We start from the raw sequence: 17,531 nt of genomic DNA on the forward strand, positions 1-17,531 counted from the left end.
AAGAAGTATAGAAGATAAAATGGACAATTTTGATTACAAAATATTTAAAAAACAATATGCTGAAATTAAAAAGAAATAACTAGAAAAGTATCTTTGTGATGAAAGTGTCATTCTCCAGACATATAGGAAACTTATTCAAATTTATAACAAAACAAAGATATTCATCAGTGAATAAATGGTCAAAAGATACAAACAAGCAGTTCTCAAAGGAGAATGTCCAAGCTATCTATAATCAAATAAAAAATATCACAAACACTGGTAGAGAGATGCAAATTAAGGCAACTCTGGGGAACCACCTCAAGCCCATCAGTTTGACAAAGTTGACAAAAAAGAAAAGTGCCAAATGTTGGAAATGTTTCCCTATGAGAAAACGGGCAGGTTGATGGAACTAAAAATATAGTAGAAAAGCAGTTTGAAACTATTCCCAAATAATTACTAAATTGTTCATGCCTTTTGACCAAGCAATATAACTACTAGGTCTGTAATTCAAAGAGATGAAAGAAGAAAAAAAAAAACTACATATATACTTTTTGTAGTAGCCACTCTTTGTAGTAGCAAAAACTTGAAAGGAGGAGGGTAGTCTCTAAGTTGGAAAATGCCTAAACAAATTATGGTATATAAATATAACGGGATGCTATTACTCTGCTAAGAACAATTTCATAGAAACATGTATGAACTGATGAAGAATAAAGTGAGCAGAGTCAGCAAGACGATTTAAACAATAATAAAAACATAAAGGCAAGTAACTTTGAAGGTCTTAAGAATTCTTATCAATGCATTAATCAACTATGCTTCTATCATCAACTGATGATGAAGCATGTTACTCACCATTTGACAGAAAGGTGATGGACTCAGGATAAAAATTTAAATATATGTGTTTGCATGTATGCATGTGCATGTGTATGCATGTGAGTTTACATAAACATAGGTGAGACAGAATTAGATGGGGAAGTGGATAGAGTGCTAGGGTCAAGAAGACCTGAGTTCAAATCCAGCCTCATAAACATCCTAGCTATGAACTTGGGAAAAGCATTTAACCTGGAAATAGCAAAGCATTCCAGTGTCTTTGCTAGGAAAATTCCATGAATCAAAGTCCTTGGAATCATAAATTTGTCAGATATGACTGAAATGGCTGAACAAAAGGGGAGTGTGTGCGTGTGTGTGTGTGTGTGTGTGTGTGTGGTGTGATGTTTTTAGGTATGGTCAACCAGGGAATTTGTTTTCACTTGGCTATGCATATTCATTACAAAGATCCTCTTGTTTAATTGATGGGGGAGGTAAACGGAGAGAAAATTGATTTTCATTAATTGAAAAAAAATGCATCTAATCTTTAAAACCTTTCCACCATCCTCTTTCATAAAAAGCTTTTATCCAAATTCTATCCTCCTCCTCCACTGCTCTTGGCCAGAGTGCTTGCCTTAGTAGTCGCACATGTGCAGGTTGTTCCTGAGGCCTGGTGAAACTTCAGAGTTAGGGTATACCTCCAGAACTCCTTTGTCTTAGTCAAAGACTCTCAAACTCTCAGATAGGATACTAAATATATTAATTCATTTGATTCTCACAGTAACTAGGGAAGGGCAGTACTATTTCTATTTTACAGTTGAGGAAACTAAGGCAGTATATTTAGTGACTTGCCCAGCATCATACAATTTAATAAGTTTCTGAAGTCATATTTGAATTCAGATCTTGGGATTCCAGACCTATATCACCATTCCCCTGCCTTCAAAAAACAAAGGCTCAAGCTCATTGAATTCAGGACTTTCTGCCTGAGAGGAGGTCCACTGTCCCTTTCTTTTTCATTCCAAAGCAAAGACCCCACCCTGAGGGAAGAGTATGGTAAACTGGTCCATGAGATAAAGCTGTTGCACAAAGTACACTGCATTAGAAATCTGAGTTCTTTTGAGGACTTCCTTTCTCTTCTCAGCCAACCAGAACTTCATATTCTTCTCCTGTCTCCATCTCCAAAATAAATTATTGCAAGGTAACAATTTAATACAATGGAAAAGGCCGTGGGCTGGAAATCAAGAGACCTGAGTTCTAATCCTGGCCCTGCCATTAACTGGCTGAATGACTTTGAGTTAAATCCCTTTAATTCCCTCTGTCTCCATTTCTTCATCTATAAAATGAAAGGGGTAGATTAGAATACTTCCATCTTCCCCAACCTCTTCACTAGGCAAGTGCAATGCAAGACCAATCATTATGCATGCATACCTCCACGTCTCCCCCTCCCTCCATCACTACAGCTACTAACACCTTCCGAAAATAAAAATGAAGGGAACCTAACAGTCCTTTTTATTACCGTAATCACATTGGGGGAAAATTCATCTTTCCTCAAACAACAAAATCTCCTCTTTGCTTTGCATGAACAATGAGGCACCATGTTGCATGTCAGAGGATAATAAATATTGTTAAAAACCCTCAGACTCAAATTAGCTAATGCTTTTTTTTAACATTTTTATTAGACAAATGTAAGCTGGATGAGTTGGGATGCAATGAAAATTCAAGCACAAATGAGACTGGATATAAAAACTGTCTTTCAAAACAGCAGCTGCCTGGTAGATCAGAACCAGTTCTGTCCAGGGCTTGTTTCTAAAGGCCACACAGAGTTCTCTATTTTCTTCAGTGATTATTTGTTAAGCAAATTAGCAACATATCCATTTGCAAAATGTCTTTAAGTTTGAAGTGCTTACAATGTAATAATAAGAATACTTGGCAGGAAAAGGTTGCCTTCCCTTCCACCTCTACCCCTAACCCCCAGGCCACCCACCCTTTTTTTCTATCCAACTGAAAAATATTTGAGTTCTGGCTAAACCCGACAGGCAGCCTACTTGGGCAAGACAGCCCTTCCTGCAAAACACTGAGAAAGAGGCTGAAAGGAAACTTCCCGGCACCAGTCAGGAAGCTGACCCTGATGATAAAATCCTGGGCCAAGCTCAGTTTTCAAAATAATCCATTTGTCACCAGTCTCCATCATCAAATTAGCAAGGCCAAGGAGAGCAAGAAATAATTCTTGAAGGTCTATGACCTTAGTGGGTTAATTACTTGTAACTTGAAACTTAAAGCTTCATTTGAAGCATATTCTGGGCCTCGGGCCTTGGCAAAATTGAGAAGCAGTCTGCTGCCTCAAGAACCCAGGGTCACCTCTATCCCACCATCAGGCAGCAGAATATTCTAGTATCATAGATTTAGGGACAGACGAAACCTTCAAGGTCATTTTCTAAATGAAGAAATCAGCTCAGAGAGATTGTGACTTGCCCAGAATCATATAGGTTACAATGCAGAGCTTTGCATGTCAGTAAGTACAAAAATTGGAGATTATCAGAGAAAGAACTTTCTATCCCCCCAAATCTTAATTCCACTTACCTGCTGATTTTACATTATAGAAATAAGGTTTGTATTGGAGATGGAGAGTCAAAAGGAGTCTAAGAATAGATTGTTCTACTTTTCCTTTCCTTATACCAGGAACTCAACATTTTTGTAACATTTCAGAAAAATATTTTAAATGTATAATATAAAATACATATGATTACAAAGGAAACAATTATATTGGAAAACAATTGTAATATTTTTTAAGTTCTCAGACCACTGATTAAAATTCTCTGCCTTATACAAATCTATGCCTAAAGAAGCTTCTCCCTTTAGCCATTTATATTTCAGCATGAGCAAGTAATCACTCTGTTCCTCAGGGAAGTTGGCATTTATTCTATGGTGATGGTAGCTATTTAATCTAATGGTGGAATAAAAGGACTATTGGGCTAAACCAGCTATCAACAAGCAGGAAAGTTTAGGATGCAGAGGAACAGGAGCTCCTTTCTCCTGCAATTATGCATCTGCTCACATATGAGACCATTCCTACCCGATATTTACCATTTACATGTCTCCTTTAGGACTTTTCCCACCATCTATTAGTGCTATTCTTTCCCCATCTGACCTCACCAATAGATGAAATATAAAGTCATTCATATAATGTTGTGGCAACTGTATGGTATAAAGTACTACTCTAGGAGTCTAGGAACTAAGTTCAAATCCTACCTCAGACACTTAATAGCTGTGTGACTCTGGGCAAGCCACTTAATATCTCTCAGCCTCAGTTACCTCATCTGTAAAATGAAAATAATAATATTACCTATCTTACAAGATTGTTGAAAGATCAAATGAAATAACATATACAAAATTTTTCAAACATTAAAGCATGATAAAAATACTAGGTAATGTTATTATCATGGGAGGGATATAATGATCATAATGAAAAATAAGGAAGGAAATAAATACTAAGGAAGTCTCTCTCACTATAGACTTTACCACCCGATCATATTCCAATGCCTCAGGATGATGATGTGGAGGTAACCATGGATTCTCAAGCTGCAAGAGATCTCAGGGACCACCTAGTCTAATCATACATCAACAGAGAGAGACCTAGAAAGTGATCTCTCAAAGGCAACAGAGTTAGTAAGTGATAGAGTCTGGAGTATAATCTATATTCTCTGACTTCACATTCAATACAATGTCCACCATATAATGCCATTGGACATCTAGTTGTGACAGAACCTTCCAAAATGGAAAGACTTTGAATGTCCATCCTCAGAGGATGGACCCAGCTAATTTGAAAAGTCTATCACCAGAACATTGGTCCCTGGTAATCACAATTTTTAGCCACTTGATGTTTTGTTTTGTGCTGTTTGTTTTGTATTGGTCCACAACAATTCATAATCATAAATTCAAGAATCAAAGTGCTTCCATCTTTGGTGGAAGAAGTTTTCACACTCATGTAATCATTGCTTTTAAAAAATTGATGTGTTAAGAAGGTCTGGAAGAGGTGACATGATAGAAGGGATTCACTTATCTGATTAGCAAAATCAATTACCATCTACTGCCATCTAGCAGAGTACAATGGCCAAAAGAAATAGGGCATTAGATAATGAAGTTTTGTTGGAAAGTCATGATTTTAGTTTTAGTAGAACAAGCAACAGAACATGTCATGAAACCTGGATTTAGATCCTGGCTCTCAGATGGATTAGCTGTGTGATCCAGGACATGTCTCTTCATCTCTCTGAAGTTTAATCTACCTGGAATTTTGTAGTTTTAAGGAAAGTCTTAAGCTTTACAGCATTATAGAAGGAGCAAAGAAATGGATTAGGAGCATTTGGATACTAACTGGGTCAAGTGACCAGCATTAAGGCTCTTGGCACATAAAGGGGAATTAGGGAAGCCTGCATCAAAAAGAAATAAAATGGTTATCCAAATGAGGGATAGAAGGTTGATCAGCAGTTTCAGCAGCTTCAGCTTTGCAAAGGGCATCTCATCTTCCTTCCATTTCTCCTAGAACTCTTTCTAGCATGATGTTTCTCATTATGCTCATTCAGCCTAGGAAAGATATCTTTTTTCCCCTTACTCAGAAACCTCCTGATTCATATCACACTCATATTCACACCTCTTAGCTCAATAGGCAACACAAAATTCCTCTACAGTGAAATGACAGTTTGTCTACATCATTGTACATTCTTAGTTTGCCAGACTATTGTACTTACCTTCTTTTTGACAGTAAAGGTAAGTAAAAGCAGTTCTTACTGGCTGTCTTTCATCTTCAAAATTTGTTGCAAGTGACACTGTAGATAAGAGTGTTGGGTTAGGAGTTAGGAAGACTAATCTTAAGTTCAGTTCTGTAAATCAGTAAATTAGACATTTATTATCTGTGTGACCCTCCCAAGTCACTTAACCCTGTTTGCCTATTTCCTCATATATAAAATGAGCTGGAGAAGAAAATGGCAAAACCTTCCAGTATCTTGCCAAGAAAACCCCAAACGGGGTTACCAGGAGTCAGAAATGACTAAAAACAGCTGAACAATGACAGGGAACTCACTACTTCCTCAGTCAGTTCACATCTCCACACCATCACCCTGAGGCATTAGAATATGATCTACTGGTAAAGCCCACAGTGAAAGACACTTCCCTACTACTCACTTCCTTCTCTATTTTCCATCATCAACATATCCTTCCTATGATAATTATAATAGATATTATCACAGTCTTAATTGTTAAGTTTTTATTAGAAACAGAATGATTCTTTATTTTCTAGAAATGACCATTTTATGAACTTAAATTTTCCAAGAATTAATGAGCTATTAACTTTACTTGTATATTAAAAAGAGGACAAAATTTTGATTTGTGTTCTAGTATATCAGGAAATCTATTGTATAGACCAAAGTTTCCCTTGATTAATAATTGATCAATTAATAAATTGGACATTGCTGGACGTTGTGCTAAGCACTGGTGATACAAAAAGGCAAAAGACAGCCCCTGCCCTCAAGAAGTTTACAATTTAATAGGGGAAGCAACAAACAAATATAACAAAGCCATTGAGACTTTATATTCTCTCTCTCTCTCTCTTTCTATCTTTGTGTCTCTCTTTTTTTCTTTCAACTTATCTGTCTCATTTTCCCTGTCTCTCTGTCTAACTTTGTCTAACTATCTGTCTCTCTTTCTCCATCTCTTTCTTTCTCTCTCTCAATTTCTCTTTCTCTTTCAGGCTTCTTCAGTGTATAATTTAGTTCTTATTATCAAAATGACACATTTTGTGGGTACTTAAAATAACAAATTATACATTTAAAATAACAAATAAGATTTTAAGTTATTTGTTAACCTTAAATTTATTCTATTGACTTTTTAGTTTCATTCAAACTTCAGTAGTCACTTTCTCCCTCATTTTTTATTCAGTGATACACAGCAGAAATAGTTTGTTTTCCAGCCATGGAAGGATGATTATTTATTTATGTGATTTAATTAAAACATGCTCATTGGGCCCTGGATGTGTCTACAATTGAAATTTAAGCAGCTAAAAGTTCTCTTTAAAAAAAAGCCAGAAGATTATAATAGAGGAAATGCCAAGCTATAAGAATGTCTCATATAGCATAAGGTCCATTCTTTATTGCTCTCTTTTTTAAATAGGGTTATTCAAATTGGATTTTTATGAAAGAAAAAAATGTTTTGAGATAAAAGTTTTAAGATAAAATCTGGCAGACTGGGGATTGCCTTTGTGAAAGTGAGTAGAACTTTTACTGACCCTAAGCCTCTTTCTAGAACAAATGTCCATTGTTTTTAACACCAATATTCTTCTGGTGATGCTACATCACTAAAAGGCATGGAGTACCATGGCTGATCTCTGAAGAGCTGCAGTTGAGTATCCCACAAATGCCAATGAAGAGAAACAATGGGAGCGGGCTTCAACACGGGACAAACAATGAATGGTAAAAGCAAAGTAGCATGAAAGATGGACAGCCTATGTGCTCCTTTTGCATCTGCACAAGATCAAGAACTATGAAGAAAGGACTCCCAAATTGTTAGATGCACAATCTGTAGCAGTTTTCCAGATTTACACAAATGAGAGATGTAAACGATAGACAGCCATGGAAGAATTGTCATCTGCATCATTGGAAGGAGCAAGCATTCACAATGATGAAATCACAAATCATTCATCCATTTGGGTTATTCAACAAGCATTCATTAATTATTTACAAAGTGCTAGGCATTATACTGGGTGCTAGAAATAGAAAGAAAAAAATTGAGATGCCTACATTCTATGAAGAAAAAGATAAAATAAAACCTGTATAGAAAATTAATGATAAAGGATATAAAAATAGCTAGATGCTAGTGGAAAAAAATGTTGGATTTGAAATCAGGAAGAGCTGAATTCAAATCCTACTTTAGTCACTATGTGTGTGTGACACTAAGCAACTCATTTAACTTCTCAGTCTCCATTATCTGTAAAATGGGAATAATATCACTTAACTGACAGGATTATTGCAAGGATCAAATAAAATGGGGTATAAAGCACTTTACATACCTTAAAGCACTATATAATTTTGACTCTTGTTGTACTACCCCCTTCTAGTCTATTCCCCAAAACTGAAACCATACTATAGGTGGGGTTCCAAATGTAGCCTTGCTGGAAATACAACACTAAGCCCAACTGGTGTGCTTCCCAATAATAGTTAGCCAGTGGACTCAGAGTTTGCTGTTTGTCCCTCTTTCTCGAAGAGGACCCAGGTGTAATATCTTTTCTCTGTAGGTCATTCAGCTGGGCTTCCAGGTCCTGTTTCTACAATTCGACTCTCAATCGCCAAGATTAGCTCCTTAAAGCTGCTTCCTGACTCAGAAGATTATCCCTCTACCCCATCCCTTTGCTGGCTGTCTTTCTCTATTCCCTTCTAGAGGTCCTGTCTCCCTTTGAAGGCAGGCTCCCTTCAAATCTGTAAGGTTGAATTGGATGCCCATCAATTGGAGATTGGCTGAATAAATTGTGGTATATGGAAATGACCAACAGGATGAATACAGAGAGCCTGGACTTATATGAACTGATTCTAAGTGAAATGAGCAGAACCAGGAGACGATTGTACATGGCAACATCAATATTATAAGACGGTCAATTCTGATGAAAATGACTCCAACAATGAGATAATTGATACCAATCCCAATGATTTTGTGATGGAGAGAGCCATCCTACACCCAGAGAGAGGACTGTGGGAACTGAATGTGGATCACAACATAACACTCTCACTCTTTTTGTTGTTGTTTGCTTGCATTTTGTTTTCTTACTCATTTATTTTCTTTTTTGATCTGATTTTTCTTGTGCAGCAAGAGAATTGTATAAATATGTTTACACAATAGGATTTAATATATATTTTAATATGTATAACATATTGGATTGCTTGACATCTAGGAGAGAGGGAGGGGCGAAGGAGAGGGAAAATCTGAAACACAAAACTATGCAAGGGTCAATGCTGAAAAACTATACATGCTTATATTTTGAAAATGAAAAGCTTTAAAAATAAAAAAAAGAGCTGAGCTCACATGGGTATTATTGTTCCCACTAAACAAATGAGGAGAGTGAGATTCAGAAGAATTAATAAATTGAGTGCCTCAATTATCCAAGTTCAAAATGTGAACAAATGTCATTGCTGGACCTAGACCCCAGGTCTCCCAATATCACATTGAATTCCCCTTTCCATTTAGTGAAATGTTTCTTAAAATACTTTAGACACATACACACAACAGATCAAATTTTGAGTTCCTGACTGGCAGAGCACCAGTGGGCTGGCCTCCAGCATTCTCTCTCTGCCATTAAAGATAATGGGGCCCTAACCTTCTGTACAACTTGGGGAAAGTATACCCCTGAAAATGGATCTGTCCCCTGAGAGCCAAAGCTTAACGCTGGCTAATGCTGTTAAAGCCAGATTTGAATTAGAGCTTTCCGGGAGAACCATTCCCTAGGCTTTAGGCCCTCATCACTCTGAGGAAAAGTCCTGAGAAAGAAGAAAAGAATCACCTACTTAGCAGAACAAAAAAAAGTGCCAGCCTTTTTAGGATGCTAGAAGCTTGCACCTTTTCTTTTTTTTTTTTTTTTCTTTTTTTTAACTGAAGAGGAACTCTGATTAATTAACTCCATCCTTTGATGCTCTCAATTGTGCTGGATACCAACCCCAGAATAAAGATTAAGACATGGCAGGCAATGTGGGATTGTGGAAAGTAGACAAAACTTAATTATCAGAGGACCTGTTGTATCCCAGCCTAGCCACTGGTTTGCTTCATGAGGAAGCAGTATAGGTCAGAAAGTGTTGCGTTCACTGTCAGGAAAATCTGGATTTGAATCTTGCCTCAGTTACTGACTATATGACGCTGGTCATATAGTGAATCTCACTAAGATTCTGTTCATTACTTGAAAAAAGTGAGGAAGAAGGAAGACACAGTAACCTCTAAGATCCCTTCCAGATCTAAATTTATGTTCCTATGATCTTTCTGAGACAGTTTTCTAGTCTATAAAATGAACACAATATTGTCTCTTACACACACACACACACACACACACGCAACATAGAAAATGTTGTTATCCAATCGAACTTAGAAAAATTTTGGAACTTGCTCAAAGGGCTATCCACTGTGCATACCCTTTGATCTAGCACTGCCACTACTGGGTCTATATTCCAAAGAGATCATAAAAGAGAGGAATTGACCCACATGTACAAAATATTTGTAGCTGCTCTTTTTTGTTGTGTCAAGGAATTGGAAGTTATAGGACATCCATCAATTGTGGAATGACTGAACAAGTTGTTGTGTATGAATATAATGAAATATTGTTGTGCTATAAGAAATGATGAGCAGAAGGATTTCAGAAAAACCTGGAAAGACTGACATCAACTGATGCTGAATTAAGTGAGCAGAATCAGAACAGTGTACTCAGTACCAGCAACACTGTGTGATGATCAACTATTATAGATTTAGCTCTTCTCAGCAATACAATGATCCAAGAAAATTCCAAAAGACTCATGATGGAAAATGCTATCTACAACCAGAGAAAGAATGATGGAGTCTGAATGAAAATCAAAGCATACTATTTTTACTTTTTTTTCTCTTTCTTGTCCTTTTTCCCTTTTGTTCTGATTCTTTTTTTCACTATGTTACTAATGTGTAAATATTTTAACATGATTATATATATCCTATATCAGATTTCTTGCTCTCTTGGGAAGAGGAGGGAGAAGGGAAAGAGGTAGAAAAGAAATGTGGAACTCAAAATCTTATTAAAAGTGAATGCTTAAAACAATCTTTTATGTGAAATTAGAAAAATAAATACTATAAATGGGGAAATTTTAAAGTTAAAAAGAGAGAGAAAGTATTGTTAGAGTCAAATTAATTTATATATTCATCAAATATTTAATGCCTTCTATTGTGGAGCACTGTGCTAGGTGCTGAGGGTGATAGAAAATTTTAAATTTGAGTTTCCGCTGCTAATTTTACCAATGGTACTATTTCTTTTTATGGTCCCATGGTATATTTAAAAGATTACAATCTTTGGTACTCAGAAGGGCTACAATCCAAGACCAAAGCAGAAGAGTTGGTGCATGAATTTTTGCTCACAGAAAATTGTGCATTAAATGCAGGCTCTGAGGCTGAAATGCAACAGACAGTATGGTAGATTCTCTGCCACTTGTGCTCATTTTGGCCTAGCAATTAAAACTAAGAAAATAAAGGACTTTCCACTAGCCAGCACCACTCCCTCCATGATCATAGCGAATGGAGACATTGTGAATGCTATGGATAAGTGAACTTATCACCTACCTCGGTGGTATATTTTCCAGGAATGCACATGTAGATTCATATTTGCTTTGCCAGAGCTATCTCAGCATTTAGGAGGCTGCCAGAGAAAGAATGGGAGAGGAGTTATTAGGCTACTTACCAAATTGAAGATCTACTAAATCATCAAGCTGACTTCATTGTTGTATTCCTATGAAACCTGGACAGTGCCATGCTTGATGCTGAACCACTTCCTTTTGTATTGTCTTAGGAAGATTCTGAAAATCATCCAGCATGATATCATATCAGACACTGAGGTCCTCTCTCAAGATAAACTGACAAGCATGCAAACTCTACTGCAGAGAATGTGACTCCAGTGGACTGGCCACATTGTTTGATACTATCAAGGTCTTTCTGCAGAACTTTGGTATCAGTTGTGAGAAAGAGGAGGAATAGGACCTCAGTACTTCACAAGTAAAGCAGAATTGCAGTAGCACAAAGGAAATGTAAACCGCATAAATCCAAATATATCCATCCCAAAAGTTCTAACTTATGGTAGAGTCTTTCAAACTTGTATGGGACTGATCAGCCACAGTTGGACTCAGAGAGTCCTGACCTTGTGGTCAAGAAGACCTGAGTTTAAATCCAACCACAGCCTTTTCCTAGCTGTGTCATCCTGGGCAATCACTTAACCTTGATTGCCAAAAAAAATAAAAAATAAAAATAACAAATGAACACCAGCAACATTAACTCTAGAGATAGTGGGTTCAAGATTCAAATCCTACCTGTCTATTAGCCTGTGAACTTGAACAAGTCACTTAACCTTCTTGGGCCTCAGTTTTCTCATCTATACAATGAAGGAACTCTAAATAGGTAGTCTCTGAAATTCTTCTAGCTCTAGAACTATACTACTACCTTACTAATATAGATTGATTTAGATTATTCAGGATGGCTTTATTGTTGTTGTTGTTGTTGATTACTTACATTGTATTTCCCCAAATATAGGAAAAGTTCATGTTTATATTTCTTTTCTTTTTCTTCACAATATGATGTAAAGGTTAGACTTAACAAGACATTCATAAAATCCTGTCTTAGAATTTATCTATCACAACATATCTAATGTGATACCTATATCACAACTCATTAGTTGTTCATCCCCATTAAATCAACAAGTCAACAAAATATCTGACTATAAACAGAGAACTCTCACAAGTGCTATAATGGAGGTCAAAAAATCAGTTCTGGTACTTTCTCTTCATATATGTTAAGATAGCAAGTAGCTGCTTCAAATCATCCAGCCCACAAAATCCTAGTTTTTTGGGGAAAGCAGAAGATACAGATCACCGAATTGCTGTCAACATTAATCTATCAGGAATTGAGTTTAAAGATAGAGATATTGTAGAACTAGTGAGAGGCACACATTCAAGCACTAGTCTTCAAGTCAAAAGATCTGGATTTAAAAGCTTTCTCCAACATTTATTAGTCCTAGGATCCTGCACAAGGCACTAAATCATTCCATTCCAGATTTATCATCTGTTAGAATGGAATAATAACACTTGTACTAACTATTTTACAAGGTTAGAGATTGAACTGGTGCAGGGTCCTAGATTGTGAAGAAAGTGCTTCATAATTCTGAAGGTGCTATGCAAATGGAAGGTTGTTATTCCTAGTACAGAGCCTGACACATAGTTGCTACTCAATTAATACTTGTGGATTGATTGATGAAAAATCTAAAAGGGATTGAGCAGGCACAGAAAGGAGATAAGCTCAACTAAAATGAAGGATTTTTGTACACAATGGCAGGAGATGTTGTTTGATAGAGAGAGAGAAGAGACAAGTTACAGAAGCAGGAAAAAAAATAAAATAGAAAAATTTGAATTTAATGTATTCCTAGCATTAGAGCTAAAATCAAGCATTAAAAGTCATCTACCCCAACTTCTTTTTTTTGCATATAAGTTAAATAATTTACTCAAGACACAAGTAGTAAGTGACAATCTCAAAATTCAAACCCAGATCTTTTGACACTAAATCTATTATTATTTCTATTGGACCAATTAGCAAAAGGGTTACAGGCATTAAGACAGTTTGTGAATGTTTAGAAAAGGTTACATCACTACAAGTCAGCATGTCTTCATTAAAAACAAATCATATTAGATTAGCCTCATTTTAACTAGTCATTAGACTAGTAAATCAGAGAAATATTATGTATATTGTATGATTAATTTTCAAGAAAACATTTGTCAAAATCTTGTTGTCTTATGGATTAAATGAGAGTATAGTTAAATACCTTCAGAAATGTTTGACTGACCAGGCCCAAATATTGTTGATTAACAAATTAAGTCAGACTTAGGGGTAGTTATGGCAAAACACCACAGAGTTTCATCCTTGGCTCAGATCGTGAATAAAGGGAGAGGTAGAAGAAGATGAATGGATGAATGGATAGATGGATGATATATATGTACATAAACATACAGACACAAAAAATGACCAAAAAGTGAGAGAAAAAGCTAATATGTGGGTTTTTTCAGATCTTTGCAGACTTAAATGGAGATCTGACAGTAATAAGATAAAAATTAATATGAATGCTAAATCCCATAGTTAGGTTCAAAACAATCAACTGTAAAAATAGATAACATGGCAGTCATGGCTACAAATCAGTTCATGTAAAAGACTTAAGAAATCTAGTAAATGATAAGCTCAGTCTGATTTGGTACTGTAATATGGCTTTTGGAAAAGTTAATATGATAGCTTTGGGGTTTATATCTGAGATTTCATCAATATAGGTAGTTTCCCATGAGAACTCCTATCAAGGCAAATCAGCAACTGTTCTGCAATTTGTAATCTTAGAGAATTATCTAGGGTAGGGGTAGATGGGAAGGGTGAAGAGCCAAGATAGCAGAGAGTAGACAGATCTTTGTCTGAGCTTTTCCTGGCTTCCTTCAGATAAATTCCAGATCAAGCTTCTGAAATTTCCCACAGAAAATATTTTGGAAGAACTTTAGGAAAGTTCTGTCTCAGTTGGGGAGGAGGGAGTTGAAGGGGGTGCAGAAGGTGGAGTGCAAAAAGAACCAGGGCAGAAAGGTTCCATATGCTGGAAGAATCTAGTAAGAGGCTTGTAGCCAAAATACAGCAGTGTTGCTACTCTGTCCTGGTTCAGAAGTCAGCAGACTAGCTGAGACCTTCAACAAAACTACCGAAGGCAAATAGCCCCTGAATTTCAACATAACAAGTGAGACTTGGACACACCCACCCATGACATGGCAGTGTGAAGCCACTGTCTCCTATAGAGGAAGCTTGGCACAATCTCCCCTTTGCCCTAAGAGCAGACCTCAATCTTTAAAAATAAAAAGCAAAAAGAGCTCTGACCATAGATAGCTTTTATGGAGACAAGGAAGAACAGGCCTCAAAACTTGAGGTCACTAAAGGCAAAACATCTTCAGATGAAGCCTCAAAGGATGATATAAATTGGTCTTCATCTCGCAAAGCTCTTTTGAAAGAATTCAAAAAGGTTCTTAAAAGAAAGTTAGAAGAAAATGGGGAAAAAAAATGAGAACTCTAGAAAAGGTAGCACAGAAATTATCTGAACAAAATAATTCCTTAAAAATAGCTTTTGGAAAAATGGAAAGAGAAAACAACTCCTTGAAAAACAAGAATGTGTGAAATGGAAAAAAATACAAAGAACAAAGCAATTCATTTAATTAGCTAAATACAAGAGGAGACAAAACAGTTAATTCAAGAAAATAATTCACTAAAAATTAGAATTGAGCAAGTGGAAGTGAATAACTCAGTGAGATATCAAGAATCAATCAAACAAAACCAAAGGAAAAATAGAAGAAAATGTAAAATACCTCACTGGAAAAACAATGATTTGGAAAATAGATCTAGGAGAGACAATCTAAGAATTATTGAACTACTAAAAACAATAATTAAAAAAAAAGCCTAGACAACATCTTTCAAGAAATCATCATGCTGAGTGAAATGAGCAGAACCAGATGCTGAGTGAAACGAGCAGAACCAGAAGATCATTATACACTTCAGCAATGATACTGTATGAGGATGTATGCTGATGGAAGTGGATTTCTTCAACATAGAGAAGAGCTAATCCAATTCCAATTGATTAATGATGGACAGAACCAGCTACATCCAGAAAAGGAACACTGGGAAATGAATGTAAACTGTTATTTTTACCTTCTGAATCCAATTCTTCCTGTGCAACAAAAAATTCGGTTCTACACACATATATTGTATCTAGAATATACTGTAATATATTTAACATATATAAGACTGCTTGCCATCTGGGGGAGGGGGTTGGGGGAGGAAGGGAAAAAATCTGAATAGAAGTAAGTGCAAGGGATAATGTAAAAAATTACCCATGCATATGTACTGTCAAAAAAATGTTATAATTATAAAATAAAATAAAAATCAAAAAAATAAAAATTAAAAAAAAATAAAAAAAAGAAATAATCAAAGAAAATTGTCCTGATGTCCTAAAACCAGAGGGTAAAATAAACATTGCAAGAATCTACTGATCTTCTCCTGAAAGTGGTCCTAAAATGAAAATTCCAAAAAATATCATATCTAAATTACAGAATTATCAGATCAAGCAAAATTAAGCATTATCTTTCAGGGGAAAAGATGAACATTCAACGAAATAGGGAATTTTCATTTATTTTTGATGAAAAGACCTAACTGAACAGAAAATTTGATCTTCAAATACAGAATTCAAAAGAAGCACAAAAAGGTAAAAAAGGAAGAAAAAATTATGTTTTATAAAGGTTAAAATGTTTATATCCCTATAGGATAAGATGATTAAAAGACAGAATACTACAATATGTTTTTTACAAAGAAATACATTTAAAGCAGTGTGATCTCTAGATGCTTATTTGAATCAATTAGAGAAAGAAAAGATCAATGAATTGAACATGCAACTAAAAAAACCTAGAAAAATGAATAAATTTTTAAAAACCCAATACCAATTTTGAAATTCTGAAATTAAAAAGGGAGAAAATTGTCTGTGTTACAAGAGGTTAGGTTATTTGCATAAGATCACATAACTAGTATGTATTGGAGGCAACACCTAAACCCCAAAATTTCTGGCTTAGGTGAGTCCTATTCACCATTCCATGTTGCTTCTGTTGATTCTCTTCAAGAATGAAGGATAAACAACAAGAGATTGAATTATATAATCATTTATTCATTGAATAAATGAATAAAAGTATAGAATTTTGACTGAAGAAGATTACAGCACCATTGAATTCTGCTCTGATCATACCATATATGAAGTATTGTGCCTAATTCTGGATATTATATTTTATGAGAGACATTGAGAAGCAAGAATATATCCAAAGAAAAGCAATCAATGATGTGAGAGCAAAACCATGGCAGTATGAAGAAGCAGAGTATACTTAGAATGGTGAATAGAAGTCATAGGGTGAACATAATACTGTTTTTATCCATTTAAAGTGCTATCATGCAGAACAGAGATTATACTTCTTTTTGGCTCTAGAAAGCAGAATCATAACCAATGATTATAGATTTTGTTTCAACATTAAGAAAATAGTAGTTCTAATAATTAGAAGTACTTAAAAATGGAATGGGTTTTCTTGGCAGGCACTAAGTTTCTTAATGGTTTTCAAATAATATATAGTTGACCACGATTTGGGTTCAAACTGATCTCCAAGGTCTTTTCTAAATATAAACTTACAATTCTAAGAAGAGGCCATGTACTGGTCTTTAAAGGGCAGGACATAGGAATTAATCACAGAAAAATAAAGTGAAAGGAACTTTTCTTGGTTCTGTCCAGGAAAATTAGGGTGTGATGGAACCACTTTCTTGCTGTTTTTTACCTTTGTTGTGCTCTGATTTATGGAACGATATGGATGAGTCACATACCACAGGAAGGCAAGAATGAGTAGAAATTTTCATCCCAGAAGAGAACATCCAAATCAATGAGATTACAGATCCATTTGAGTGGTTTAAGGTTAGAGGTGGTAGAGAGAGAACAAGCACTTACTAAGTACCTACCATATATCAGGCATTGTGCTAAGTGCTTTACAAATATTATCTCCTTTGATCCTTACCACAACTCTATTAAGAAGATGGTTCTTATGATTCCTATTTTACAGTTGAGGAAACTGAGAAATGCAAAGGTTAAGTGACTTCACTGACTCCAGTCCCAGTTCTCTAAACATCATGCTGCTTAACTGCACAGATCTATGGCTCCCTTTGTTCAAAAATCATTAGCAGATCCTTGTTTCCTCTGGAATTAAATACAATTACTCAGACTGCCATTTAATGCTACTGGTGTGTGTTGCCAATTTACCTTTCTAGCTTATTATTCTCCCTTTAGAATCTGTGTTTCAGTCATTTAAACCAACTTTTTGTTCCTTGATATTCAAATTCCATCCTCCAATATTTTTGCCTTTGCATAAATGAAATCTCATTCCTGGGATACACTCACTCCCACT

The sequence above is a fragment of the Sminthopsis crassicaudata genome, chromosome 3 (assembly GCF_048593235.1).
Source record: "Sminthopsis crassicaudata isolate SCR6 chromosome 3, ASM4859323v1, whole genome shotgun sequence".
NCBI lineage: Eukaryota > Metazoa > Chordata > Mammalia > Dasyuromorphia > Dasyuridae > Sminthopsis > Sminthopsis crassicaudata.